Source organism: Microcebus murinus, chromosome 1 (assembly GCF_040939455.1).
Source record: "Microcebus murinus isolate Inina chromosome 1, M.murinus_Inina_mat1.0, whole genome shotgun sequence".
In the NCBI taxonomy this organism is placed as follows: domain Eukaryota; kingdom Metazoa; phylum Chordata; class Mammalia; order Primates; family Cheirogaleidae; genus Microcebus; species Microcebus murinus.
The window spans coordinates 2,845,155-2,872,292 of NC_134104.1; the positions used below are offsets into that span (position 1 = coordinate 2,845,155).

The 27,138-nt window shown below is 50.5% G+C and overlaps 1 protein-coding gene and 1 long non-coding RNA gene across 4 annotated transcripts in view; one reads left to right on the top strand and one right to left on the bottom strand.

Annotated features, from left to right (window-relative positions):
• PKNOX1 (PBX/knotted 1 homeobox 1) overlaps positions 1 to 267 on the bottom strand; it is a 59,527-nt gene extending 59,260 nt beyond the window's left edge. For 2 of the 3 annotated variants that reach the window (XM_012779117.2, XM_075999894.1), the window contains exon 1: positions 102 to 266. The gene's annotated coding sequence lies outside the window, so the exon portion shown is untranslated. Of the gene's footprint in view, positions 1 to 101 lie in introns of all 3 variants that reach the window. The other variant, XM_012779120.3, reaches the window with a different exon arrangement.
• A 357-nt stretch (positions 268 to 624) lies between these two features.
• Positions 625 to 4,473, top strand: LOC142868679 (uncharacterized). The gene is made up of 2 exons (XR_012917660.1): positions 625 to 1,259; positions 2,838 to 4,473. It is a non-coding gene; the product is annotated as an uncharacterized LOC142868679 (long non-coding RNA).
• Positions 4,474 to 27,138: the final 22,665 nt, after the last annotated feature.

The window sequence follows — 27,138 nt, forward strand, 5'->3', positions numbered from 1 at the left end:
CAGCGGCGGCGGTGGCGGCGGCCGCGGGCCGGTGTGATTGATAGGGACGGCGGCCGCGAGAGCGGCGGCGGCGGCGGCGGAGCGGTTGAGTGACAGCTTACCTGGGTGCCAATCTTCATCACACTGACAAGCGGCTGCAGCAATCGGGACCCGCAGTGCCGCGCCCGCGTCCAACCGTCACGCCGACGCCGGGCCACGCGACACAGCCTCGCTCAATGGGAGGAGGGCGACGCCGACGCGCTCCGCATCAATATTCAGGCGGGGGGCGGGGCCTGTCGGGGCCGGGCCCCGCCCCTCCCTGCGCGGCGGCGGGCGTGGGGTGGGGCCTGCGCGCAGGAGGCGGAGAGCGAGGCCGGGGGCCGGGCGGGGGCCGGCCACGCCCCCGCCCCCGCCTCGCGCACGGAGCCAGGCCCCGCCCCCAGGCGGCCGCGCCCCGACAGGGGTAGGGCCTGTCCCGCCCCGAAGGCCGAGCTTCCTGCCTCATGACTATGCAGCAGGGGGCGGGGCTAGAGCGTTGCCACGCCCCCGCGCGCTCTGCCGCCGCGGAGTGGTTGGCCGAGCCGGGCGAAACCATCCGCGGCGCTCAGGCGGGGAGGGCGGGCCGTACCATCTGACGCCAGCCCGGGCCGAACCCCCTGCCGTGCGCATCCCTTTTGGGTGCAGGCCCGCGGCAGCCTCGCCGCCTCCTCCCGGGCTGTGGAGCCCGGGCGGGCGCGGGCGGGAGGCAGGGTGGATGCGCACGTGCGTCCCAGCCCGGTGGCGGGTGCGTGGGGCACCTGAGCCCCCTGCCCAGGGCGGCTGATCCCAGGCGCCAGTTGCCCCTTCCTCGCGCTCCGTTTGGCGGACAGGCGCGCTTCCGCCGGCCTCTGGCCCTCCTGGAGCACACCTTCCGGCCCAGGTGACCCCAGCGGGCCCAGCCCCAGGTCAAGTGGCCTCCCTTAGGGGCACGTGGACGAGGGTGGGCTGCGTTCCAAGCTGAGCTTTGAAAGACGGCGCTCGCCGAGCCTCGGTCGCAGTGCACCGCCAGTCCCCGCGGCTCCCTCTCCGCGACCAGGGCGAGCAACAGGTCCCTGATGGGAGGGCCGCCGCTGTTGCGGACTTTCATTTGCACAGTGGCCCACCGAGTGCAGCCACTGCATTGAGCCCACGCACAGCGTGCAGAAGGGCAGCTCTGCGGGCCCTCGCACTGCCCCAGGAGGAAACGCAGGCCCAGGACGGAAACCGCTGGAGGCTGCCCGGGGCAGGTCTACGCAGAACAGGTGGGGAGGACATCCCTGTGTGTCCAGGGCTCCACAAACACCGTTCCCCGTGGCAAAGTGAATGCAGAGCCTATTTGCAGGAAGAAAGCCTGTAGCAGGGTCCCTAGGGGGAGGGAGGCCAGTGAGACACTCGCTTTAGGCAGAAAATTCAAGGAGACACAAAAAGCTTGGAAATCAAGGCCCCTGCATAATTTGCAGGGCCTAGTGCAAGGAGGAGATGCAAGGTCCCTTGCTCAAAAGGTTACAATATTAAGGATTTCAAGACCTTGGCCCCATTTGGTGGCTCATGCGTGTAATCAAAGCACTCTGGGAGGCGGAGACCAAAGGAGGATCTTTGGAGGCCTGGAGTTACAGACCAGCCTGGACAACACAGTGAGATCCCCATCTCTGCTAAAGATTAAAAAGTTAGCCCTGTGTGCGGGCTTTTGTCTGCGATACTGGGAAACTTTGGTCTTTGTATGTCCTTTGTATGTCCTGACATACAACACCTAAAATCCTTAGAATATCGTAAGTGATGTCTTTTGTCTGCTAATGATTGGTGGCCAGCAATCCAGCAGCCCGTAGGTAGCCTCAGGATAGGAGCTAGTCAGAGGAAAGACCATGACAGGACTAGAAGGTTGGGACTTTCAGCTCCATCCCCAACCTCCAGAGAGGGGACAGGGGCTGAAGGTTAATTTGATCACCAACAGCCAATGGTTTAATCAATCATGCTATGAACTAAAATAAAATCTTAAGCACCCCAGCCAACCGAATGTACTCCCTCCCGGCCCCAGAAAAACCTTAAAGCCAAATTGCGGACCTTGAGGAGAAGGGAGTTCAGACACACCTCATTATTCCCCCTCCCTTTTGGAGTTATTCTTTGTAACAGTAACATACTAAATAATTAACAGGCCTAAGGCCATGCAAGGCAAAGCTTAAACTACAGCTGCAGGTTGTCAATTTACTTAGCAGATCTCCTGAGTCTGTGCATATGTCCAGTGGATTGTCTCTGATTAGCAAGCTTACTTAACTTAAAACATTCCAAGCCTTTAGACAAAGCTTCATTTCTGTAACCAACAATAAGTCTTTAAACCCATCTATATACCCTGTAAGCCCCCTCCGCTTTGAGATGTTCTGCCTTTTGTATTTTATTTATTTATTTAGGCAGAGTCTTACTCTGTTGCCCAGGCTAGAGTGCTGTGGCGTCAGCCTAACTCTCAGCAACCTCAAACTCCAGGGCTCAAGCAGTCCTCCTACCTGAGCCTCCTGGATAGCTGGGACTCTAAGCACGCGCCATCAAGCCGGGCTTATATATATATATATATATATATATATATATATATATATATATATATTTTTCTGTTTTTAGTTGTTTGGCTAATTTCTATTTATAGTAGAGACGGGGTCTCGCTCTTGCTCAGGCTGGTCTCGAACTCCTGAGCGCAAGCAGTCCTCCCACCTTGGCCTCCCAGAGTGCTAGGATTCCAGGCGTGAGCCACCGTGCCCGGCCAGAGATGTCCTGCCTTCTGGAACTAAACCAATGTATGCCTCCCAAGTATTGATTTATGATTTTATCTGTAATTCCTGTCTCCCTAAAAGGTATAAAACCAAACTGTAACCTAACTACGGCAGGACCACTCGCTCATGGCTTCTTGGGTGTGGCTCTCGGGCCATAGTCATACATATTTGGCTCAGAATATTTTACAGAGTTGGATTCTTTTCCGCTGACAATGCTACTTTAATGCAGCCTCCAGAAAACTCCAAAAGGACAAGGTTCAGAGAGCTTGCGCACAGCTGAACACATACATGCAGGTTCCTGGAGGGCGGTGCGCCCAGGGAGGGCATAGACGCTGAGCCCCTCCCATACCTCGCCCCGTGCAGCTTTCCCTCTGTGTCCGTTGTAACATCCTGTATAATAAACCAGTGACCGTGCTTCCCGGAGTTCCGTGGGCCACTCCAGCCAATCGCTCAAATCCAAAGAGAGGGTCGTGGGAACCCCAACGTGAAGCCAGTCGGTCAGAAGTTCCAGAGGCCTGGACTTGAGACTGGTGTCCGAAGTGGGGCAGCCTTGGGGACTGAGCCCTGAACGTGTGGGACCTGACGCTGTCCCCAGATAGACAGTGTCCGAATGGAGCCGGAGGACGGCCAGCCGTGTCCACTGCAGAGCTGACCGTTCGCTTGCCGGTGGGGAGAAACCCACCGCACAGCGCACATTGGTCTGGAGGTCTGCGTTGGTTGCTGCCGTGGTGTGCAAGCAGTTTGCGTTTTTTCTACTTACGATGATGGAGTGAGTCCGGAGATGAAACAGAGGAGGCCAGTGACGAGCATGGCCTGCAGACCGTCCCATCAGGAAAAGAAGTGGCCAGGGGAGGAGGCCGAGGGCAGCCACAGGGAAGGCAGAAGTCTTTGCCACATGCAGCCAGACTGGCAAGCAGCTCCGGGCGCCTGGCCCGGCTCAGGCTGGTGGGGATGTGAGAGAGAGCAGGACGTGGACCCTGCCTGGCAGAGCCTGCCGTGGCTGCACAGGGCTAACGGCAGGCAGGTGCGGCGTGGTGCACGCTGGGCGGGGCATGGTGCAGGTGGGAATCACCATCCATACAGCCTGCGGCATGCCTAGACCCTTGTCCGCCCGAAGGCACGTGGGTGGCCCCTCCTGAAAAGCCCGAGACCTCCGTTGGTGGGAGAGATGGATTCGTCGCAGCTTCTCCCATTCTCCTGGCAGGATGTTTGTCATAGTAAAAATTCCTTTGTTCCTTGGCAATCCTCCTTGTCTCAATAATTGGATTTTTGTGTGATGAGCACCTGGACCTAGACGAAACCCCCCTTGCAGTTTCAACAAGCAGTGCCCTTATAAGGGGAAGAAGGGACCAGCGCTGTCTCTCCCTGCCGTGTGAGGACACAGAGAGAAGGCCACCCCCTATGCACCTGAGGAGGCCCTCGCCAAGGACCTGGCCCTGCCGGCACCCGGACCTCAGACTCCAGCCTCCGGAACTGCGAGCAATGAATGGCTGTTGTTTAAGCCTCCCGGTCTGTGCCCTTCAGTAGCAGCAGCCCAAACTCAGACACCTTATGACTTATTTCTTACGTCTGCCATACAACACATACTTCATCTCCCACCCCAATCCCATAAACATAGAATCTACACGCCATGAGAGCAGGAATTTCACTCTATTTTGTTTTTGTTTGCTGATGTATGCCAAGCACCTGGCAAATAAATATTTGTTGAATGCCTGAATGAGTGTTTCTAAGTTATCTATTACTGCATGAGAAATTATCCCAAACTTCATGGCTTAAAACAACGCAGATTTATGACCCTAGTTTCTGTGAATCAGGAGTCCGGGCATGGCTGAGCAGGTCCTCGCTTCAGGAACTCTCCTGAAACCACAGTCCATGTGTCGGCAAGGGCAGGGGTCTTATCTGAAGGCTCGACTGGGGAAGGATCTGTTTCCAAGCTCACATTGGTGTTGACAGACTTCGGTCCCTCGTGAGCAGATGATCGAGGGGCCCCAGTGCCTTGCTGGCTAGAGGTCACCTTCGGTTTCTGGCCACAGGGACCTCTCCATAGGAGGCCCCACATCCTGGCAGCTCGTTTCACTGAAGCCAAGAAGGAAGACAGTCTGCTGGGAAGATAGAAGTTACGACCTCCCGTCCCCTCTGCCATATGCCATCAGCCAGAAGCCAGTCGCAGGCTATGCCCACACTGGAGGGGAGGATGTGAGGACCAGGAAGAGAGGGTCGCTGGGGACCACCTTGGAGCCGCCCACATGTGTTTTCTTTCCTTGCGTAAGAGAGAAGGGTGTGGTGCAGTTAGAAGAGCCCCTGGGAGGCCCAGGCGGATCGCTCAAGGTCAGGAGTTCAAAACCAGCCTGAGCAAGAGCGAGACCCGTCTCTACTATAAATAGAAAGAAATTAATTAGCCAACTAATATATATAGAAAAAATTAGCCAGGCATGGTGGCACATGCCTGTAGTCCCAGCTACTCGGGAGGCTGAGGCAGCAGGATTGCTTAAGCCCAGGAGTTTGAGGTTGCTGTGAGCTAGGCTGACACCACGGCACTCACTGTAGCCTGGGCAACAAAGCGAGACTCTGTCTCAAAAAAAAAAAAAAAGAGCCCTGGCTTGTGCTTCTGCATGGGAATCCTGGCTTTGCCACTGGCTGTGTGAGTTTAAACAAGGTCATCTCCCCTGGGGGCTTGGGGGGGTGGGGAGTGAGCTGGTTCCCTCCATCTGCACCAGGGGGACCATGGATGGCACTTCTCTCAGGAAGCTGCACAGAGGAGGAAACGATAGGGAAAGCGCCTATGCTCCGCTGGTGGGAGCTGAGAACGGAGGAAGCAGCAAGAACACAGTCCCTCAGCCCCTAGCCTCAGCTCGCTCAGGGAAGCAATGCCACAATGACACCCCTAAAGAGGCCAGGTGGGAGGCCGGGCGCGGTGGCTCACGCCTGTAATCCTAGCACTCTGGGAGGCCCAGGCAGGAGGATTGCTCAAGGTCAGGAGTTCAAAACTAGCCTGAGCAAGAGCAAGACCTCATCTCTACTAAAAATAGAAAGAAATTAATTGGACAACTAAAAATATATAGAAAAAATTAGCCGGGCATGGCGGGTGTATGCCTGTAGTCCCAGCTACTCAGGAGGCTGAGACAGGAGGATTGCTTGAGCCCAGGAGTTTGAGGTTGCTGTGAGCTAGGCTGACACCACGGCACTCACTCTAGCCTGGGCAACAGAGTGAGACTCTGTCTCAAAAAAAAAAAAAAAAAAAAAAAAGACCAGGTGGGGATGCTGCCCCCACTAGCTATGCCTCCCCCACCAAGATCCCTGCAAGAGGTGGTGGGGAGCCACAGCCAGAGACAAAGCTTATGAAGGCGCCCAGGAAATGTCACCCCAAAATACGACTCTGTGATGCAAAGAGTATTTTGAATTCAAGGCCCTTCGAGATCAACAGGCCTTGGAAGGGGCTTTCCCTCTTTTTTTGTAAAAAACCAGACTCATCAAAAAGAACAACTGACTTCCCTTCCCCTCCCTGTTATCTCTACTATTGCAGGAAAGAAGATCAAGAATGCAGCCAGACCTGGCCCAGCTCATTTTAAACATAACACCTGTCTCTCAGGCTGATTCAATTTCCAGAGAGAATCCTTTACAAGTCAGTCTGTTTCCCCCCATCTGTTCCTTCTCCCAAGTGTCTATTCACCCTCCCTGGTCACAACTTACTGCCTCTAACCAGAGTTACCTATATTCCTCCTCTACCCGCCACTCTACAATGAGGGTATAATAAACTTCTGGCCCCCACTGGGCCACTGAGTCGTCTCTCTGTGATTATTCCCATGTGCAGAGTAAATAAATCTGTCTCATTAATCTGCCTTACCGTGAGCCGACCTTTCAGCGAAACTTCTGGACAAAGGGGAAGGTTCCCGTCACCCCCACACTTACCAGCATTAAAAAGTAATTTCGGCCAAAGGAAGAAAAAAGCCAGGACTCTCATACTGATGTGCAATGAACACATATGGCAAGTGTCTTACTGAACTCACAACCCAGCGAGGGACTGGTAAGATGTCACAAGCAGACCAATCAAAGAACAGGAAGTACGCGTCCCGTTGGGGTGAGCTCTCGAATCGTGCAAAACTGGCTCTTGGGCGGGAGGGTTGGGGGGTGTGGGGTTGTCCCTCCAGCTCACAGAATTCATGTGCATGTCCGTGGACAGAAACCACTAGAGTCCTCATCCATCCTCTGCAACTTAGACAGAAAAATAGCTCCAAGGCGGTGACAAGCCAGAATCCCTTAACCAGGAAGTGAGTTGTAAGGAGTGCAGGGCGTCCCATTCTTATTCCAAGCTCCTTACACCAGCTGTCTCAGTTCCGTAGAGCTGTCTTAACAGAGTGCCACAAACCCAGTGGCCTAAGCCACAGAGACTCACTGCCTCTCGCTTCTAGGGGTCTGAGGTGCAGGTGCTGGCGGATCGGTTCCACCACGTCTGGCTAATTTTTTCTATGTATATATTCTGTTGGCCAATTAATTTCTTTCTATTTTTAGTTAGAGATGGGGTCTCGCTCTTGCTCGGGCTGGTCTCAAACTCCTGAGCTCAAATGATCCGCCCACCTCAGCCTCCCAGAAAGCTAGGATTACAGGCATGAGGCACCACGCTTGGCCCAAATCTTTTTAATAGAAGACAGCTGAATTCTTCCAGCTGCTTCTGCATTTAGTCTGCGATCTTTCATTTTGCTTTATGTATTTGAAGAAAATTTGACATATGTGAAGATTTGTAAATGGAGAAGTATTTTTATAGCCTTTTCAGATAATTTGATACCCTGCCAAAACTCAACATGTAGATGTTTCTTAAAGGGGTGTTGTGATGTGGACTCCAACAGTACATCAATAGACTTTTCATGTTTAGAGAGGGTAAAAGCTATTGGTCTTTCTGGCACTTGGAATGGATCTATTACCCACATGTGATTTTGCAACATGGCCACTTGGAAAATATTAATTCCCTGAATTATGCAGATCTTCCAAAGGTTGACCCATTTCACTAGACAATATAAAAAATCACAGTTTTTAATATCACCACCTGCTTCATCAGAAAAGTCATTAAGCTCTGGGAAGTGGTCATGCTGACACTGACAGACCCAAGTTTTCCAGAATGCTAATTTTTGCTTAAGAGTTCAAATTTTGCCATTGATAGCAAATACTGTCCACTGGCTTCCTTGAAGTGACAAGCTTGCTTTGCTCATTTTTAACAAAATGTCTACCTAATACCCATGCATTAAAGAACCAAAAGTGTGTCAATCAGTTGTTCCTTCAGTTACAAACGGTGCCTCGTGGAAACCAGCAGCACTGAGCTCGCGGCTCCAACAGTGGAGCGAGTGCCAGGATCCAGGCAGACTTTCCCACAGTGGGAGAGCCTCTGTGCACATCCCATTTCCTCACATGGGATATTGAAAAGTTGAGCATTTCATAAAATGAACAAATTAATAAACTCTACTGATTCATCAAGGACCGTCTCGGTGACACTGTCAGTTTTTTACAGCAAGTGTGTGGCAAGGCGGAGCATGGTGTCAACCAGTGGCATCTTCACCGCTACATTTATCCATGCCGAGGCTCTCACCACTTTACCCACCGTTCCTTTTGTGCCATCATTGTCTGTGTCACCAGGGAAGAGGCGAGTGACATCTTAATATTAGTGTAAAAACAGTTTTGGCTGTGTACCCTCCCCGCACAGGTCCGGGGGATCCTCGAGGCCCATGAACCACTCTTGAGACTGGCTGGTTAGACCTTAATGTTGCACAGAACAACAACGTTCTTTGAACTGGTTTCTAATGAGTTATTCAGCAGGAGCTCTTTTCCTCCTGGATGTCGTTCACCTGCTTATGAATTTGAAATTGAGAGGGGATGAGGTGCCAGGTGCCGGGCTGGGTGCTAAATGTTAAGGGCACGCTCACCAACTTTTGTCTTCAGGGAACTTGAATTCTCACATGCCCCTCCGAGTTCTCACACACTGCACGGCAGAACTGCTTTGATATTGTAAGTTCATATGTGCTTCAACCGTTCTCCAAATTACTCAGGTGTACGATGTGATAAAAGCCAATTCAGCAAAGATGACGGATGAGGTCAATGAACAGTCTAAAAGTGATAACCGACAGCCCAACAGAGCAAGTCAGCAACGGAGGAGAGGAAAGCCTGGGGGACAGTGGAGGGACAAAGCCCAGCAAGGGACCCTGGAGGCCCTGATTACAGGGGACTCGCCATGAGCCAGGTATGCTCAGACAGGTGAATGGTCACTCAATATGCAAGAGCCGTGAAACACTGTGCGTGCTCCTGTGGGCTCCACGTATGGTCTTAGCTGCAGTGGGACAGGATATTTCCCTGCGATGGTTAACTGTATGTGCCCACAGCAGGGCCGCTTGTGCAAGTTGCCCTCCTGCCTGCACAGGCCCCCAAGTTCTTGGACACTCTGACCTGGAGGGGCTCTGGCCCCCCACAACCTGGCTGAGAAGGAGTGGGGGGCATGGAGAGGAGGGGGAGGGGTGGGAGGGAGCACTGTGGCCTGGCCACCGCCCACCTCCCTGAGGGCCAGCGGGGGAGGCTAAAGCTGAGTGCTCAAAGGCACAGGGAGGTGGGGCTGGCCCACCGCCCTCCTGTGTCCACACCACAGCCAGCACAAAAAGGAGCATCAATCTGGAAAAATTCTTGTTTTTCTTCTTAAACCAACCCCCCCAACCCCCCACCCCCGTTCCTGGCTGTTTTCCTAATTGTGCTGAAATGAATGTTTACCAGCCCTTGAGACATCTGAGAACACAGTTTCTGTTTCTGCAACCTACTTTCAATGAGGATAAAAAAAGAATGAAGCAGTCCGGGCTTGGTGGCTCACGCTTGTAATCCTAGCACTCTGGGAGGTTGCTGTGAGCTAGGCTGACGCCACGGCACTCTAGCCCAGGCAACACAGTGAGACTCTGTCCTCTCCCCCCAAAAAACACTCTGTACTTCTGCTTATAGATAGGAAAATGGTACTTTGCGATGAGACTGTCTGCCATTCTCCTCGTTTGCCGGCAAATTAATAAACGTCCCTGTCCTTCTCCTCAAACCACTTGTCCTTGTTCTTCTGATGTGGCCTCGTGGACAAGTGCCCAACTCCTTAATATGCCCAGCTAATATTTTGGATGGAGACAGTATCTCGCTGTGTTGCCCAGGCTGGTCTAGAACTCTTGGCCTCATGTGGTCCTCCCGCCGTGGCCTCCCAGAGTGCTGGGATGGAAGGGATGGAAGGCACGAGCCACCTGCCCTCCGTTGTGCGTGTGTAGTCGTCCTCCTCTTTCTGACACAGAGAGGGAAACGCCCTTACAAAGGGAGACTTCCTTTTTTTTTTTTTTTTTTTTTTTTTTGAGACAGAGTCTCACTTTGTTGTCCAGGCTAGAGTGAGTGCCGTGGCGTCAGCCTAGCTCACAGCAACCTCAAACTCCTGGGCTCGAGTGATCCTTCTGCCTCAGCCTCCCGAGTAGCTGGGACTACAGGCATGTGCCACTATGCCCGGCTAATTTTTTATATATATATCAGTTGGCCAATTAATTTCTTTCTGTTTATAGTAGAGACGGGGTCTCGCTCTTGCTCAGGCTGGTTTTGAACTCCTGACCTTGAGCAATCCGCCCGCCTCGGCGAGACTTCCTTTATAAATGTAAATTTCCCTGACAAAAAGGTACCTTACTCTCTGTTTTTAGAGCTTCTCCTAAGTCTGCTGGCTCTCAAAATAATTCTTCCTGGGCCGGGCGCTGTGGCTCATGCCTGTAATCCTAGCTCTTGGGAGGCCGAGGCGGGCGGATTGCTCAAGGTCAGGAGTTCAAAACCAGCCTGAGCAAGAGTGAGACCCCGTCTCTACTATAAATAGAAAGAAATTAATTGGCCAACTGATATATATATATAAAAAAAAAAATTAGCCGGGCATGGTGGCGCATGCCTGTAGTCCCAGCTACCCGGGAGGCTGAGGCAGAAGGATCACTTGAGCCCAGGAGTTTGAGGTTGCTGTGAGCTAGGCTGACGCCACGGCACTCACTCTAGCCTGGACAACAAAAGCGAGACTCTGTCTCAAAAAAAAAAAATAATAATAATAATTCTTCCTGGTTATGCTCTCTCGGGACAGCCGGGAGTCCTGGAGGCCTTGCGGAGGGGCAGGGACTGGCCTCGCGCCCCCAGCAGGGTCTTGGTGAGTGCGGACCAGACGGAGGGGTCTGGGAGGGAAGGGTGGCGACAGGATGATGAGGCGGTGAAGGAAAATAAAGTCCTAAGCCACCCACCGACTGGATGGACTCCCCGTGGGCCACAGGACCTCAGAAAAACCTTAAAACTGTCAACGGAAAAAAGGCAAACTCTGTAAAATAATTTTAAAGAGATTTATTCTGAGCCAAATTTGAGGACCATGGCCCCGAGCCACTGCCAAGAGGCCTTGGGCAAGTGGACTCAATATGACTGGGTTACAGTTTGGTTTTAATACATTTCTGAGAGGCAGGGGTTACAGGTAAAGTCATAAATCAATACACGAGAGGCATACATTGGTTTGGCCCAAAAAGGTGGGACATTTCGAAGGGGGGGAGGGCTTACAGGTTATAGGTGGGTTTAAAGATTCTTTGGCTGGCAATTGGCTGAGAGAGTTGGGCTTTATCTAAAAGACCAGAAAGGACATGCTTAATTTAAGATAAAGGTGTGAGCACTCTGGGAGGTCCAGACTGGAGACCGGTTCAACTTTAAGATAGGCATCTGCTAGGATGCTTGAGTTAAGATAGGGGCTTTTTATCTTTTAGGTGATGTTAGCCACCGCTTTATTTGGTTAACGAAAGCTGCTTACTGGGAATTTACCGTTTGTCAGCCTGACTCAGCTGGCCTCCTTAGGAAGGAGTTTTGAGCAAAAGAAAAAGATCAGAGTTTAGTCCTCCAAACTGGGTTCCTGGCCCTAAGGGGAGGGAGGTCCGACGTGCCTCGTGTGCCTCGTGTGCTGTACCCTCCCTCTGGAGTTCGGACCTAACACCCGACCAGCGTTACTGTTAAAACAGAGACCCTAAGACTGAAAAAATAGAGCCTTTGTGCAATAACATACTAAATTATTGACAGAACCCAAGGCCCTGCCAGGCAAAGGTTAAGCCCTGCCTGCAGGCCACCAATTTGCTTGCCTCCACCTGCCCCTGATTAGCTCACTTCCTTATCTTGAAACATTCCCTTCTACAGATTCCAAGCCTTTAGACAAAGCTTTATTTCTTTAAGCAATTCCAAATGGAAAACCTCTGAACCCACCTATAACCTGTCAGCCCCACCCCAGCCTTTGAGGTGTCCCACCTTTTCAGCAAACCAATTACACCTTCCACATACTGACCTGTGATTCCACCTGCAAGTCCTGTCTCCCCGAATGTATCAAACCAAACTGTGACCCAGCAGGCTCGGGAGCTCTTGCTCAAGCCTTCTTGGATTTGTGGACCCCTGGGCCCAATGGTCACATGTATTAGGCTCAGAATAAACCTCTTCAAATTATTTTACAGTTTGTGTTTTTTTACATTAACAAGACATTCTTTTCCTGAGTGTTTTGCCATAGATTTATTGCTAGTGTTTCGATAATTCTCTTTATACCATTATATAATAGATCAGCAATAATTTATTTTCGAATATACATCTTTCTTCAACTGAATTAGAGAACATAAAAACAAAACAAAATGAAACAAAACAAATATCCATCTTTCCAAGTAGGGACAAGGCTTGTGTTACTGATTTTTTTTTTTTTGAGTCGGGGTCTCACTATGCGGCCCAGGCTGGTCTTGAACTCCTGGCTACCCCAGCCACACACCACAGTGCCTGGCTGTTACTGGTTTTTAATAACATGCACACCATTACAAAACATACTTAAATGCTCTATCCTATGTAACCCACGCTGCACTTTTCACAGTATGGAGTTTGTGTTGTGCTAGCACAGTTTCCCTGATTGATTGGGTTCTTGCATTATCTCACGAACCATAACAGGAGTTGGGGTGGTGGAAATTAACCAGCTTTTGCAGGAGCTTGTTTTTACGCGGTGTGCTCAGCTGCCTCTGGGAACCAGTGACTTGTAAATAAAAATGTATTAGTTCTCATTTACGAGCCTGGCAATGTGACGCAGATGGAACTCCGGGAGTAAAAACTGCCAGCTCCGGGGCAACATATTTTGGATATATTGTGAATTAATTTCCTATACCAGGATGGTGCCCAGATGGGCTTCCCATTCTTCACGCTGAGACAAAAGCCTCCAAGTAGCAACCCATGCTTCGAGACTCTCACCGCCATTCTTCCCATGGGTTCCGATCTGTTTTCTGTCTCCTTGTCAACAATACCTCAAAGTGTGATGCAATAACGTTAGGGCCACAGAGTAACAACCTGATCTCATCTGCATGTGGCATCCTTCTCCAAGGAGCAAAGGTGCCCTGAGGACAGTGCTTGTGTCACCGTGTTCCTGTGTGTGTGTCGGGCAGGGCCGGGTGTTGTTATTTTCTTTTAGTTTTTATTTTGGAAATTTCCACGTACATCAAGGTAGAAGAGTATAAAGAACTCTGGACGGCCAGCATTCAGCTGTGAAATTACTAACATGGTGCCAGTCCTAGTGCATGTATTTCCCATCCCTTTTTCCCCTTAAGTATTTCAAAGCAAACCCCAGACATCATGTTATATTACTGCAGTAGGGGCAAGTATTATTTATAACATTTTACAGGAAAATAGGGGCACTGAAAAGTTAAGGATTTCATGCAAAATGATACAGAATCTGTGCAGAAGTTAAATGCCAAGAGTTAAATACTCTGCACTCCACCACACCAAACTGTCCCACCGAGCACCTTATGTAGATGTGTGGACGGACACAGTGACCCAGTTACACCCGGAAGCTTGTCACTCGCTGCAAAAGTCCAGTCGTGGCGACGATACTCAAACAGATTAATTAGAAAAATTCATTTGTTTCGGTCCATAAGTATTTAAATACATTAAGAGCTCACTTCCCGAAACTCAAAACCAGAGTCATTTTAAAGAATAAATAGCCAGCTCAATCCCCGAAGTCACATTTACTCACAAGAATGTTATTTAAAATCCAAACAGAAGGAGTCATGAAGAATAAATGCGTGACCGTGGGATCAGCTGCAACTCTAAAAATACTTTCAGTTGCCGTCGCTGTTCCGTTGGCGGCAGAAACGCGCCTGTGAGAATGCCCAGCTGTGGCTCGGCCGCCCCACCTGCCCCGGCTCCTCCTGAGCAGTCTCAGGCTGGGCACCGCGGGAGCCTGGCTGCCAGGGGGCCTGGGGAGGGGAGGCTGACTTGGGGGCTGTCTTTTGTCCCCGGCAGTGCCCCTGGGAAGCTGTCCTGTAACAAAGAGTTTGGCAGGTCTTTAAGTGATAAAAGAGCTATGTTAGATTTTATTGAACAAAACATTGTTCAAGGCTCAACTTGTAGAAGCTGTTAAAAGACACCTTCAGACAATCCCCACTTCCAGCGTAATTGAGCAGAGGAGAGCAATTGGAGGGGGGCAGCCCCGAGCCAGAGCAGGGTCGGAGGACTGCAGGGCCCCGGAGGGAAGGAAAGTGATGGACAGAAAGCGGAAGTGAGGTCCAGAAACAGCTGCACGGATGACAGCTGGGGGTCTGAGCAGGTGGGGGTCTGAGCAGGTGGCCGCCTGTGCTTGGCCTAGACCCGGCTACTTGTGACAAGAGTACGTCACAGTCCGTTTACACATGCGGTCTAGGGGACAGTTCACTATGCACACGGAAACCTTTAGGTTGAACTTAGAATATGAAAGAAGACAGCTTAGACTAAACTTATTTTAACAAAGAAAAACTGGCTGGGCACAGTGGGTCACGCCAGTAATCCTAGCACTTTGGGACGCCCAGGCAGGAAGATCTTTGAGGTCTGGAGTTCAAGACCAGCCTGAGCAAGAGCGAACACCCCGTCTCTACTAAAAATAGAAAAATTAGCCAGGCATGATGTTACGTGCCTGTAGTCCCAGCTACTCGGGCGGCTGAGGCAGGAGGATCTCTTGAGCCCAGGAGTTTGAGGTTGCTGTGAGCTGTGATGATGCCACTTTACTCCAGCCCGGGGAAACAGTGAGACTCTCTCTAAATGACAACAACAAAAAAGAGAGAAAGAAAGAAAAATAGACAAGCCAATGAACAGATATACCCTCAGCATCTCTTGGGGCAAGCCCCCACCAGAAGTGCTTCCCCCAGAGAGGGGTCCCCCTAAAGATCGATCCCCTTGGACAGGTGCTCCCCCTGGAGAGGTGCTCCCCCTGGAGAGGGGCTCCCCCTGGAGAGATGCTCCACCTGGACAGATGCTCCCCCAGGAGAGGGGCTCCCCCTGGAGAGGTGCTCTCCCTGGAGAGGTGCTCCCCCAGGAGAGGGGCTCCCCCTGGAGAGGTGCTCTCCCTGGAGAGGTGCTCTCCCTGGAGAGGTGCTCCCTCTGGAGAGGTGCTCTCCCTGGATAGGTGCTCCTGCTGGAGAGGTGCTCCTGCTGGAGAGGTGCTCCTGCTGGAGAGGTGCTTCCCCTGGAGTGGTGCTCCCCCTGGAGACGTGCTCCCTCTGGAGAGGTGCTCCCCCTGAGTGTTCTCATGCATAATGAGGGGCAGGACACAGGCTGGCCTGGTCCCCACAGAGTAGCTGGTGCTGGGGCCCTCAGTTCTTCAGTGTCCCCTGCTCTGTGCCCTCAGGGGCCACCCACACGGCTCCTCCCTGGGTTCCCTCCCCTCTGGGGTCCAGCGGGGCAGTGCCCGTGCGAGGCGCCTGCTGGAAGTCAGAGGCTGGGAGGAAGGTGAGGTCAGGGGTCTGCGCTGGGCTCCCCCGGCGCAGCGTCCCTCTGCCACGTCACGCACCCCCACCCCTAGGGTTCTGGTATATGCTCTCGTGGCCTTCGGTTGGTGGCTCCCAGCTCCTGCTAGCCCCGGGGACACCGCGGCACCCTTAGCCACCCTCGGGCACAGTGTGTTGCTGAAGTGTCCTCGGGTCTCGGGTCTGAGTGTGCATGCGGTGTCCCGCTGGACCTGAGGGACGCACAGGGATGGGGAGGCGGCGGCCTGGGCTTTGGTGAGCAGCAGTTACCCGCCCCGCACTAACTAATCAGTGGTCAGTCACCTGCCCGCCACTAACTAACCAGCGGTCACCCGCCTGGCACTAACTAACCAGCACTCAGTCACCTGCCCACCACTAACTAACCAGTTGTCACCCGCCCGGCACTAACTAACCAGCGGTCAGTCACCCGCCCAGCACTAACTAACCAGCGGTCAGTCACCTGCCCACCACTAACTAACCAGTGGTCAGTCACCTGCCCGGCACTAACTAACCAGCACTCAGTCACTTGCCCGCCACTAACTAACTAGCAGTCACCCGCCTGGCACTGACTAACCAGCGGTCACCCGCCCGGCACTGACTAACCAGCGGTCACCCGCCCGGCACTGACTAACCAGCGGTCACCGCTGGCACTAATGGTTGTCAGAGATGCCCTGAGAAAGGGGTGGGGCAGTGAAGGTCGCCTGGGAGGGGAGGCAGAGGCCGCGCCACCGGGCAGGCCATCCAAGCTGGGGACAGTCTGCATGCCATCAACATGGGGAACATGTAGGCCGGAGGGCCGCAAAGTTGACAAATCCTCCAAGGTTACGAATGCTCCTTGTGAGCAGAAATAACAGCGAGCCAGGTGACTCCTGGACGTCCCGGCCCCGCCCAAGCCCTACCTCGCTGCTCAGGTGATCGCAGCCGGCCAACACTGGCCACGGAGTGCAGCGGTGCTCCCCAGGTACGGGCAGGGCCTGGAGTGCTCTGCTGCGCAAAGCGGGGTCTCCCACAGTGCAGCCCAGGTCCGCCTGTCCTGAGTCACCCAAAGCGCAGGTTCTTGGCACTGCCTGCAAGGGGCTCACCTGGGCCTGCGCTCCGGGAAAAGCCACCTGGAGAAGCGCCCCCCCCCAGCCCCGCCTCCCCCGCCTGGCTTAGAAGGCTCACCCCGCCCCTTGTCTGCTCTAAGACTCCTGGAAGGCACAGTGTGTGGTGTGTACGGAGACAGGGCCAGAGCCAGGCCCTCCACCTTCCCCGTTTTTGTCTCCTGAACCACGGCACTTGTCCACGAGGCAGAAGAGGAACGAGGACAAGCGATTGGAGGAGGAAGGAAAGGGAGTTTACTTTGCCGGCAAAGGAGGAAAACGGCAGACATTCTTGTCTCAAAATCCCAAATTTTGTTAAGCACTCACAGAAACACAGAGCTTTTAAAGGATGGGCTCTCAGCTTCGGGCAATTACAGTTGATACTGCTCATCACCCATCTCTGCTGAGGACAATCTCCTGACCGCACAGGATCTCCCTCTCCCAGGCTGGGCTGGGCCATCTCCTGTTGCACAAATAACAGAAGACTCACCCTCCAGCCACCGGCCCGAGGTAGGGGTGCGGCTTTAGACACAGAGAATATTTTTGCCGTTTTTTTTCCAAGCCATTCCCTCTGTTACGTGACCGGCGAGACACAAACGTGCTGTTCACCTGAGACCTCCCCTGCTTGCAAAACAAACCACCGCCGGACATGCCCTCCCTGTGACTAGTCTGGTCTGCCCTATACACGGCTCAGGTGGAACCACCTGGCCAAGACCTGGATTTTCCCTCCTGTGGCTTCAACCTATTGCAGCCTCCTGCATACCATCAGCCTCCTTACTCGTATTTGAAAGCTCCCCGCCCCAGGCCTGCTAAATCAGAAATGGGCATTGAAGCCAGCACCCTGGGGCGGTTCCTGCACTGAGTCCAGCTTGAGCCCCACGGGGGCCAGGACTTTCACGGGAAGGCACAAGGCTGCACGGGGAACCTCAAACACCTGGTTTGTGTGAGCAGGCGTGGGCACCTTGGGAGCCTGCGCTCTCCCAGTTGCAGTTCTGTTCCCCGCCTTTTGTTCCCAGGCCACTCGGATTTGCCCTGGAAGAAACAGACCTCGCAATCAAAAGACTTGAGTAAGTCAATGGTAAGAATTCTGAGGCTGACACATCCCTCTTAACGCGCCCAGGGCTGTCTTCCTCCTTCCCCAGCCGCCCTCCCGTTGCCCCGTGACAGTGACTGAGTTCCTCGCTGGGAATGTCACAAGAGCTGCAGACACGGCCAGAATTCCTTGGCAGGAAATTCCTCTCTGAGTCAGAGCCCAACCCCGTTAGCATTGGGGAGGAACAGCTGCGAGGGCCACACATCTGCGAGCCACTTGAAAATTTTATGATGGATAAAAACTCTCCACGACACAGACTTGTACATTATATATTAACTGATACCGCTATGGGTGCACTGTCTCTTTTTGTTATGTTTTCTTCTAGTGGCACTCTCACTCCAACAATAAATTCAAAATACAAAAGTTTGACTGTGCAGTAATGCCACCTAAAATTTTCTATCCCATTGTCAAATCTTTAATGATAAAAACAATAAATGTAACATACACTGGGAGGAGAAAAGAGAAGCGGAAACCCCAAGAATGTCACAAGTAGGGAAAGAGAACTGCATGTTTTAGATTAAATAATCAAAACATGTGCAGAGAACATGGAAAAATGCTAAAAAATAAACCTTAAACATATTCCGAGCAGCCGGGCGCGGTGGCTCACACCTGTAATCCTAGCACTCTGGGAAGATGAGGCAGGAGGATCGCTCAAGGTCAGGAGTTCAAAACCAGCCTGAGCAAGAGCCAGACCCCGTCTCTACTAAAAATAGAAAAAAATGAATTGGCCAACTAAAAATATATATACAAAAAATTAGCCAGGCATGGTGATACATGCCTGTAGTCCCAGCTACTCGGGAGGCTGAGGCAGGAGGATCGCTTGAGCCCAGGAGTCTGAGGTTGCTGTGAGCCAGGCTGACGCCGCAGAACTCTAGCCCAGGCAACAGAGTAAGACTCTGGAAAAAAAAAAAAAAAAAAAAAAAAAAATATATATATATATATATATATATATATATATATATATATATATATATATTCCAAGCACCATAAGCTCTCTCAGGATGTCCCCTGCATGCAGATGAGGTCACTTTGCAACTCTGCATCTGGCTGTACAGTCAGGATCTTTGAAAGGACACAGTGGCACAGAGAAAAGGAGGAAGGGCAGAAACCAAAGGTTCTTTGGAAGGACAAGGCTGCTCTAAGTCCTCGCAGGCCCTAGCGAGGCCGCAGCGAGGCCGGGCTCTGGGCAGATGTACACAGGTGTCTCAGGGAGGGACCTTCCGATCCCCAGGGCTTAGGTCAGTTTGCAGGAATGCCCGTTTCTCTCTCTCTCTCTCTCTCTCTCTCTCTCTCTCTCTCTCTCTTCTCCATGAACTCCATAGTTTACAAATTGTCTTCTGGAAGACGGCGCTTGGCGGCGCGAGCTTTGCCGCAGGCCGGAACCTCCTTTCCGGAACCTTCTGCCTCGTGGCCGCAGCGGCCGCTTTCCGCACGTCCTGCAGAAGACAGTGTTTTATTTTGCCTTCCCCTGCTTGGCTCAGAGCTGAGGATAATATATTTTAAGCTCTACGTTTAAAAATAAAACCCTTGGCAAGGGTTCTGATGAACTGAAAGCATCAAGACACGCTTGTTTACCTGGGCTCCCATCTGTTTGGATTTCGTACGATTTCAAAGCCAGTGCTCCAAACATGGAAAAACAAAAAGACTAGCGGCGCCCACGCGGAGCAGCAGGCCCTCAGGCCTTGCAGCGCGGGTCCCACTCCCAGGACAGAGCGGACCAGCCCGAGAAGGCGCTCTGTGGCCCTTGGGATCCCAGGAGGCCCTTGCCCCGGAAGCCAGCTAACCAGGAAAGTGCAAAGCAGCTTCCCTCCTGCCAGCCACTTTCTTCCCAGGTTTGCAAGACGCTGGTCGCCTGTTGGCTCTGATTGGGAACAGCTGTCGCTGGCTCGGCTCCTCCCCAGATCTGTCCTGCCTGCTACCTTCCCTGCTCGGCTCAGGACTCAGCAGCCAGGGACAACAGAAGAGACATTTTCAACCTCTTTGGTGCAAAGACTTGCTTCTTAATTGGAGCCAAAGAGCCCACTTCCCAGGATGCCAGTTCTCACGGCCGCCCCCTCGCCGGAGGAGGAGGTCCTTGTGGTTTTCCCATTTTACCCCCAACATCGCTTAGGTTAATCCCTGCTTTGCAAGTAGTAAAGCCCTGTCCACATGAAAGGCATTTTTAATATGCTGCAGAGCAGCAGTCTCCAAAGGGAGACCTACGCAGAGAGCTCGCGGTGCCCAGCCTGGGCTGTTTGGAGGGACGAGTTTGCAGCCTCACCTTCCCTGGCCAGGTGTGCTCTTCCCGACAACGGGCGCCCCGAGAAGCCCTGGGCTGCTCCCCCACCTCTGTCACCAGCACCCTGTTCTCCCTTTACAGATGACAGGCTCGCCTCCCCCATCTGCAAGCTCCCTCTGGGGGCACCGTCCCAGGGATGCAAGCATCTCTCGGGCACCAAGGACACGACGTAAAACGCCGGGTGAAGGCTTCTTTCCTCGAGGCACCGCTATGTGGACGTCCCATGGCTATGTCTTCCCCGGTCTTTTGTTTTCTTTTATTATTATTTTCAACAGATACATAATAATCGCACATATTTATGGGGTACACTGTGATATTTTCATACAGGGACATGACACGTAACGATCAAACCAGGGTAATTAGCATATCCGTTGCCTCAAACATTTAACGTTGCTTTGTGCTGGGATTCCCTGGTCTTATATATAGATCTATGTCTGTTATGTACATCTACATTTGTCAACAACCACATGTGGCATTAGACACGCGGTATTTGGGGCCGAGTTGGAATGCTGGGTGTCTGGATGTGCACATCACAGGGAGAAGGTGGGAGTGAGGACGAGATCTATATATAAGACCAGGGAATCCCAGCACAAAGCAACGTTAAATGTTTGAGGCGACGGATATGCTAATTACCCTGGTTTGATCGTTACGTGTCATGTCCCTGTATGAAAATATCACAGTGTACCCCATAAATATGTGCGATTATTATGTATCTGTTGAAAATAATAATAAAAGAAAACAAAAGACCGGGGAAGACATAGCCATGGGACGTCCACATCGGGGTGCCTTGAGGAAAGAAGCCTTCACCCGGCGTTTTACGTCGTGTCCGTGGTGCCCGAGAGATGTCTGCATCCCTGGGATGGTGACCCCTGAGGGAGCTTGCAGATGGGGGATGAGAGCCTGTCATCTGTAAAGGGAGAACAGGGTGCTGGTGACAGAGAAGGGGTGGGGGGGGACCGTAACCGCGGCGTCTCCCCCTCCTAAGAGAGAACCAGGAAGAGCCCCAGGACCCCACAGCGGAGAGAAAGTGACACGTGCTGAAGGGAGACTCGGGTCATCCCAGGAGCAGCTCTTGGCAAACCCGAGACCTCACCCGGCTGTCTACCGCCCACCTTGAATGTCCAGCGTTTGCGAGAGGCACACGCGGGATGCCGGCCAGCCGAGGGGTGTCGCTGCGTCTCCCCCGCCGGGACGCGCTCGGGCGTGATGTCTCAGCGGGTCCCAGCTGCACATGTTGCGTGACTTCAAGGAGACAGGGAAAGAGCGTGTGTTTATTTCCGATGGACCCATGCGACATCCCCAAGTCAAAGAAACAGAGGTGACGAGTGCTCTGTGTTTGCTTACGGTTCATGGGAAGAACACACGGCTGGTTTGTGCCGGGACGTACCTGAACGCTGTCAGGCCGCACTCGCCTCCTTACCTGGGGCCGGCTCCCTGCTGTCCTTCGTCCCTACCACGTTCGGGCTGATTTAGATGAACTTGTCGGGGAAGTGCTGTGGCTCTTAATGTCAGCATGGCGTTCGACCGCCGCTAATGCCAAGCGTGGGGCTCAGCGGTGGGTTTCCCACGTTGCTACTGGGGAGGGGAGGGGCCGACAGTGGCTCCACGCAGTCGCGTGCTGCTGTCAATCTGCAAAGGTGAGCTGTTTTAGCCACAGACTATCGGTGTGGACCTTCCCCCTCCGCCCACTTGCTCACGTTGCCCTCTGTCTGCCACAGGCTGGTGGTGGGCACCCTGGGACCTGGGGAAGGGGGAGTTGAGTTGGAGTCGTCTTAGTTTATTCAAGATGCTGCAACAAAATACCGGCGGGGCGCGGTGGCTCACGCCTGTAATCCTAGCAATCTGGGAGGCTGAAGTGGAAGGATTGCTTGAGCTCCAGAGTTTGAGACCAGCCTGAGCAACATCGAGAGCCCATCTCTACTATAAATAGAAAGAAATTAGCCAAACAACTAAAAATAGAAAAAATTAGCTGGGCCTGGTGACACATGCCTGTAGTCCCAGTTACTCAGGAGTAGGAGTAGCCAGGAGTTTGAGGTTGCTGTGAGCTAGGCTGACGCCACGGCACTCTAGCCTGGGCAACAGAGTGAGACTCTGTCTAAAAAAACACACACAAAATACCATAAGCTGGGTGGCACAGAAACAACAGAAATGATTGTTCCTCATAGTTCTGGAGGCTGGGAAGTCCAAGATCCAGGTGCTGGGAGGTTTGGTGGCTGGTGAGGTCTGTTTCCTGGTTGTTTTGTATGGTTAAAATAAGGAGATGGGCCGGGCATGGTGGCTCATGGCTGTAATCCCAGCACTTTGGGAGGCTGAGGTAGAAGGAACACTTGAAGTTAGGAGCTCAAGACCAGCCTGAGAAACATAGGAGACTGCGTCTCTGCTAAAAATAGAAAAATTATCAGGACGTGGTGGTACATGTCTATAGTCCCAGCTAATTGAGAGGCCGAGGCAGGAGGATCACTTGAGCCCAGGAGCTTGAGGTTGCTGTGAGCTATGACTGCACCACTGCACTCCAGCCTGGGAAACAAAGTCAGACCCTGTCTCAAAAAAAAAAAAAAAAAAAAAAAAAAAGATGATCACAGTTATGATTTCAAAAACCACACAGTTCAACCTTGCAAAGAGAATGTTTTCTTTTTGTTCACAATCCTTACAGAGAAAGAGAGAGTAAGGAGGGCAACCTCACACGGAACACATGTGATAGATGAGGTACCTTAGATACTAGTGAGTGAGCCCCCAAATTATTAAAGACCAGGTCTCAGGATGGGAGCAGGCCGCTGTGGAAAGGCAAGTCTGAATAAAGTTTGAGATGTTCCTTTACTCCAGAGGTTCCCAGAGAGACTGGCATGAGCAACACAGCAGAGACCCTCAAGGACACGTAATGTCTCTCATCGCCAGAGGGTGGTGCCAGTGTCTGCAAGGCTTCCAGAGTGGCACAAAGGTCAACAGAGTGCAGCCTGTGGCCGCGCCCCCCCCCCCCCCCCCCCCCCCCCCCCCCCCCCCGAGCTCTCAGACAGTTCCCGACTCTTAGGTCTGCATGTACGATGGCGTCGGTAGTTAAGGTTGGGAGTTTCCCTATGGGGTTGGATAAGGGGTGATGCAACATTCTCCAGAGGAGGGGAGTATATTTCAATTTTTTTTTTTTTTTTTGAGACAGAGTCTCACTCTGTTGCCCAGGCTAGAGTGCCGTGGTGTCAGCCTAGCTCACAGCAACCTCACACTCCTGGGCTCAAGTGATCCTCCTGCCTCAGCCTCCAGAGTAGCTGGGACTACAGGCATGCGCCACCATGCCTGGCTAATTTTTTCTATACATTTTTAGTTGGCCAATTAATTTCTTTCTATTTTTAGTAGAGACGGGGACTCGCTCTTGCTCAGGCTGGTCTTGAACTCCTGACCTTGAGTGATTCTCCCGCCTCGGCCTCCCAGTGTGCTAGGATTACAGGCATGAGCCACCGTGCCCAGCCTATTTCATGTTTTTATCACAGCTAAGAACCTGTCACTCATGTAGCAAACTATGTAAGTGTTTGGAATCATCTCAAAGCTACATAACTCTGGTTCATAGATGGACATGGTCCTTCTCACTGTGTCCTCACTTGGCAGAAGGTGCAAGGCAGCTCTTGGGGCCTCTCTTATGGATCTTCATGACCTAATCACTTTCAGAGGCCCCACCTCCTCCTACCACCATCACTGTGGGAATTAGGATTTCAACATATGAATTTGGGGGGACACATTCAGACCATAGCAGGGGGACACTTAGCATGGGCTTCATGGGCTGTCTTCATGGGCTCACACTGACTCCCCTGTAAGGCTCAGCTGCAAGCTGTCTGGTATGGGGGTGGCCTCGGGGTACTTCTGCCGCCACTGAGTGACCCGCCCAGCACCCAATGTGGAGGTGGTATCAGAGGGTGTGTTGTGATATGAACATGAATGTGATGCGGCCATGTCTTCCAATGCTTGTAGCATGGGTAAGTAGGGGAAAGGAGAAGGAAATTTTGAAACACACAGAGCCAGAAGCTAGTTGGTGGAAAATTCTTTCAATCGTGAAAATTCTATGCAGAGGATTTTGTTCCTGTCCATATTCAGATGAATGGAATTTCTCTCCTCTCAGGAACATACTCCATAATTGCAGCATATACAATTAAATGTGTGCCTTACTTTTTCTACTTTGATGGAAGTCACGTGAAATGAAATTCATCAGAACTCCTGTGTTTGAAGTGAGGACATCTGTGTGTGAAGTCACATTTATTTTTTAGACACATGAGACGTGATCAAATTTTTATTTTTATTTTTTTAGTGAAGTCACATTTTTTATGTATCCAAACTACCAAAAAACAAGTTTTGATCAACTGTGTATGAGGAAAGACTGAATTACCTTTATAGTCTAGTGAAATAGTTTTATGAAATTGTCATTTGAAGAAGCAATCAAAAAGTCTGTAGCCAAAAGTTATTTTTATCAACCACCTGAAACATACAGAGGCATGTCAGGCAGTTGATATAAAAAAATGTTATTTTTGAAGATTTTGTGATGTTTATGGTATCTATTAGCTTTTAAAATTTATAAGCTATTTTTCTCATTTAGATACTATTTACCTTCATACCTAATTTTGAATTCATAATTCTATATTATTTTTATTAAAGAGAGCTCCCCAAATTCTATAATTTTCATTGAACTTGTTATAGCCCTAAGCAATATTTATTTATGGATATATGAAGTAATTGAGAAAAAAGTTCTAATCCATTTCATTAAGCAATGCATGTTCAATAAAACCTTACTTTTAAGTTTAAACTGTTTATTAAAATTTGACTATAATTATAAATAGGTTTATAAGATTTATAAACTTAAATCTTTAAGAAAAAATTAAGTTTTTAATAAGATTGGATATTAATTTTTTTTAAAGCCTTCCAAAGGTTTTCTGTACAAGAATCTGCTCCCATGCAGTAAAGAACTCATTCAACACTTTTTAAAAATGAAAAGCATTATTTCTGGGCTCTCTATTCTGTTTCATTGGTCTATGTGTCTTTTTATGTCAGTACCATGCTGTCTGGGTTACTATAGCTTTGTAGTATATTTTGAATATACTACTAAAAAGTGCCCAGAAATAAATCCACACATTTATGGTCAATGTAGTTTTGACAAAGGTGCCAAGAACACATAATGGGGAAAGAACAGTCTCTTCAATATAATAAATGGTGCAAATGAAACTAGGTGCTTATTTTCTCCCCATGTATAGAAATCAACTCAAAATGGATTAAAGATGTAAATATAAGACCCAAAACTATGAAAAAGCTAGAGGAAAAGTTCCATGACATTGGTCTAAACCCTGGATGATGATTTTTTGAATATGACCCCAAAAGCACAGGCAACAGAAGCAAAAATAGACAAAGGGGATTGCTTCAAACTAAACAGCTTCTGTACAGGAAAGGAAGCAATCAAATAACATAGTGAAGAGACAACCCATGGACTGGGAGAAAATATTTGTAAAAACCATACATCTGATAAAGGATTAATATCACACTATACAAAGAACTCAATGTAGTCAGTAACAAGAAAACAAATAACCTGATTTAAAAATGGACAAAGGGCCTGAATATACATGTCTCAAAAGAAAACATACAAATGGCTAACAGATAGATGAAGACATATTCAACATCACTAATCATCAGAAGAAATGCAAATTAAAACCACAGTTCAGCATCACCTCACACTTGTTAGAATGGCTATGATCAAAATGATGAAAGGTGTGGAGAAAAGGGAATCCCACTGTTGGTGGGAATGTAAATTAGTACAGCTATTGTAGAAAACAGTATGTATGTTCCTCAAAAAATTAAAATCAGAACCAGCCTATGATCCAGCAGTCCCACTACTGGGTGTACATCCCGAGGACTGAAATCAGTATGTCAAAGGGCTGTCTGTGCTCCCGTGTTCGCTGCGGCGCTGTTCACAACCGCCGAGGTATGGAACCAACCTGAATGTCCATCAGCGAGGGGATGGGTAAGGAAAATGGGATCTGTATATACCATGGAATACCACGAAGCCTTAAAAAAAGAAAATCTTGTCATTTGTGACAACATGGGTGAACCTGAAGGACAGCACGCTAAGTGAAATAAGCCAGGCACAGAAAGACAAGTAACTCAAGATCTCACTTATATGTGGAACCTAAACAAATTAAACTCGTAGAAGGAGAGAGTGGGGCGGTGTTTACCAGAGTCTGGGGTGGGGAGGGATTGTGGAGACGTTGGTCAAAAGGTAAAACATTTCAGTGAGACAGGAGGAGTGAGTGCAAGAGATCTATTGTGCAACATGGTGACCACAGTTAATAACAATATGTTGTATTCTTGAAAACTGCTAACAGAGTAGATTTTAAGTGTTCTCATCACAAAAAAAGTGCATGAGGTCATACATGGTAATTAGCTCAATTTAGCCATTCCACAATGTATCCATATTTCAAAACCCCATGTACATGACGAATACATATAATTTTTGTCAATTTAAAATTAATTTTAAAAAGCATTATGCATTAAATTATTAAATTTAACAGAAAGAAATTGAAGTAAAATGAGGGAACTAACTACTGAACTTTAGATAAATGCTTTTTTCAGGAGGTACTGGTTCCTAATAAATCCTGCTAAGATTAAAAAATAGTTTATGGGAACCATTAAGAGCTCAGAGTCTGCTTTTTTCACTCCAGGCCTCCCATGCACAGTACTGACCACCCTGCTCTGAAGATGAGCTGAGTAGCTCTTAGGCTGCCTCTCAAATCCCTCATCCCACCTCCAGAGTCTTGGTTTGTATTGTTTTCACTTTGTTAGGGTTTATAACAGTTTCTTCCTGACCTGCCATCATAATCTCCCTAGTTTAGTCTTAATTCTGTGTGCAAATGGGCTTGAGAGTTGGCCCCAGTCCTTTTAGAGTACACTTCAATTCTTGAGGTTTTTTTCTTTTGAGACAGAGTCTCACTTTGTTGCCCAGGCTAGAGTGAGTGCCGTGGCGTCAGCCTAGCTCACAGCAACCTCAAACTCCTGGGCTCAAGCGATCCTCCTGCCTCAGCCTCCCGAGTAGCTGGGACTACAGGCATGCGCCACCATGCCCGGCTAATTTTTTCTATATATATTAGTTGGCCAATTAATTTCTATTTATAGTAGAGACGGG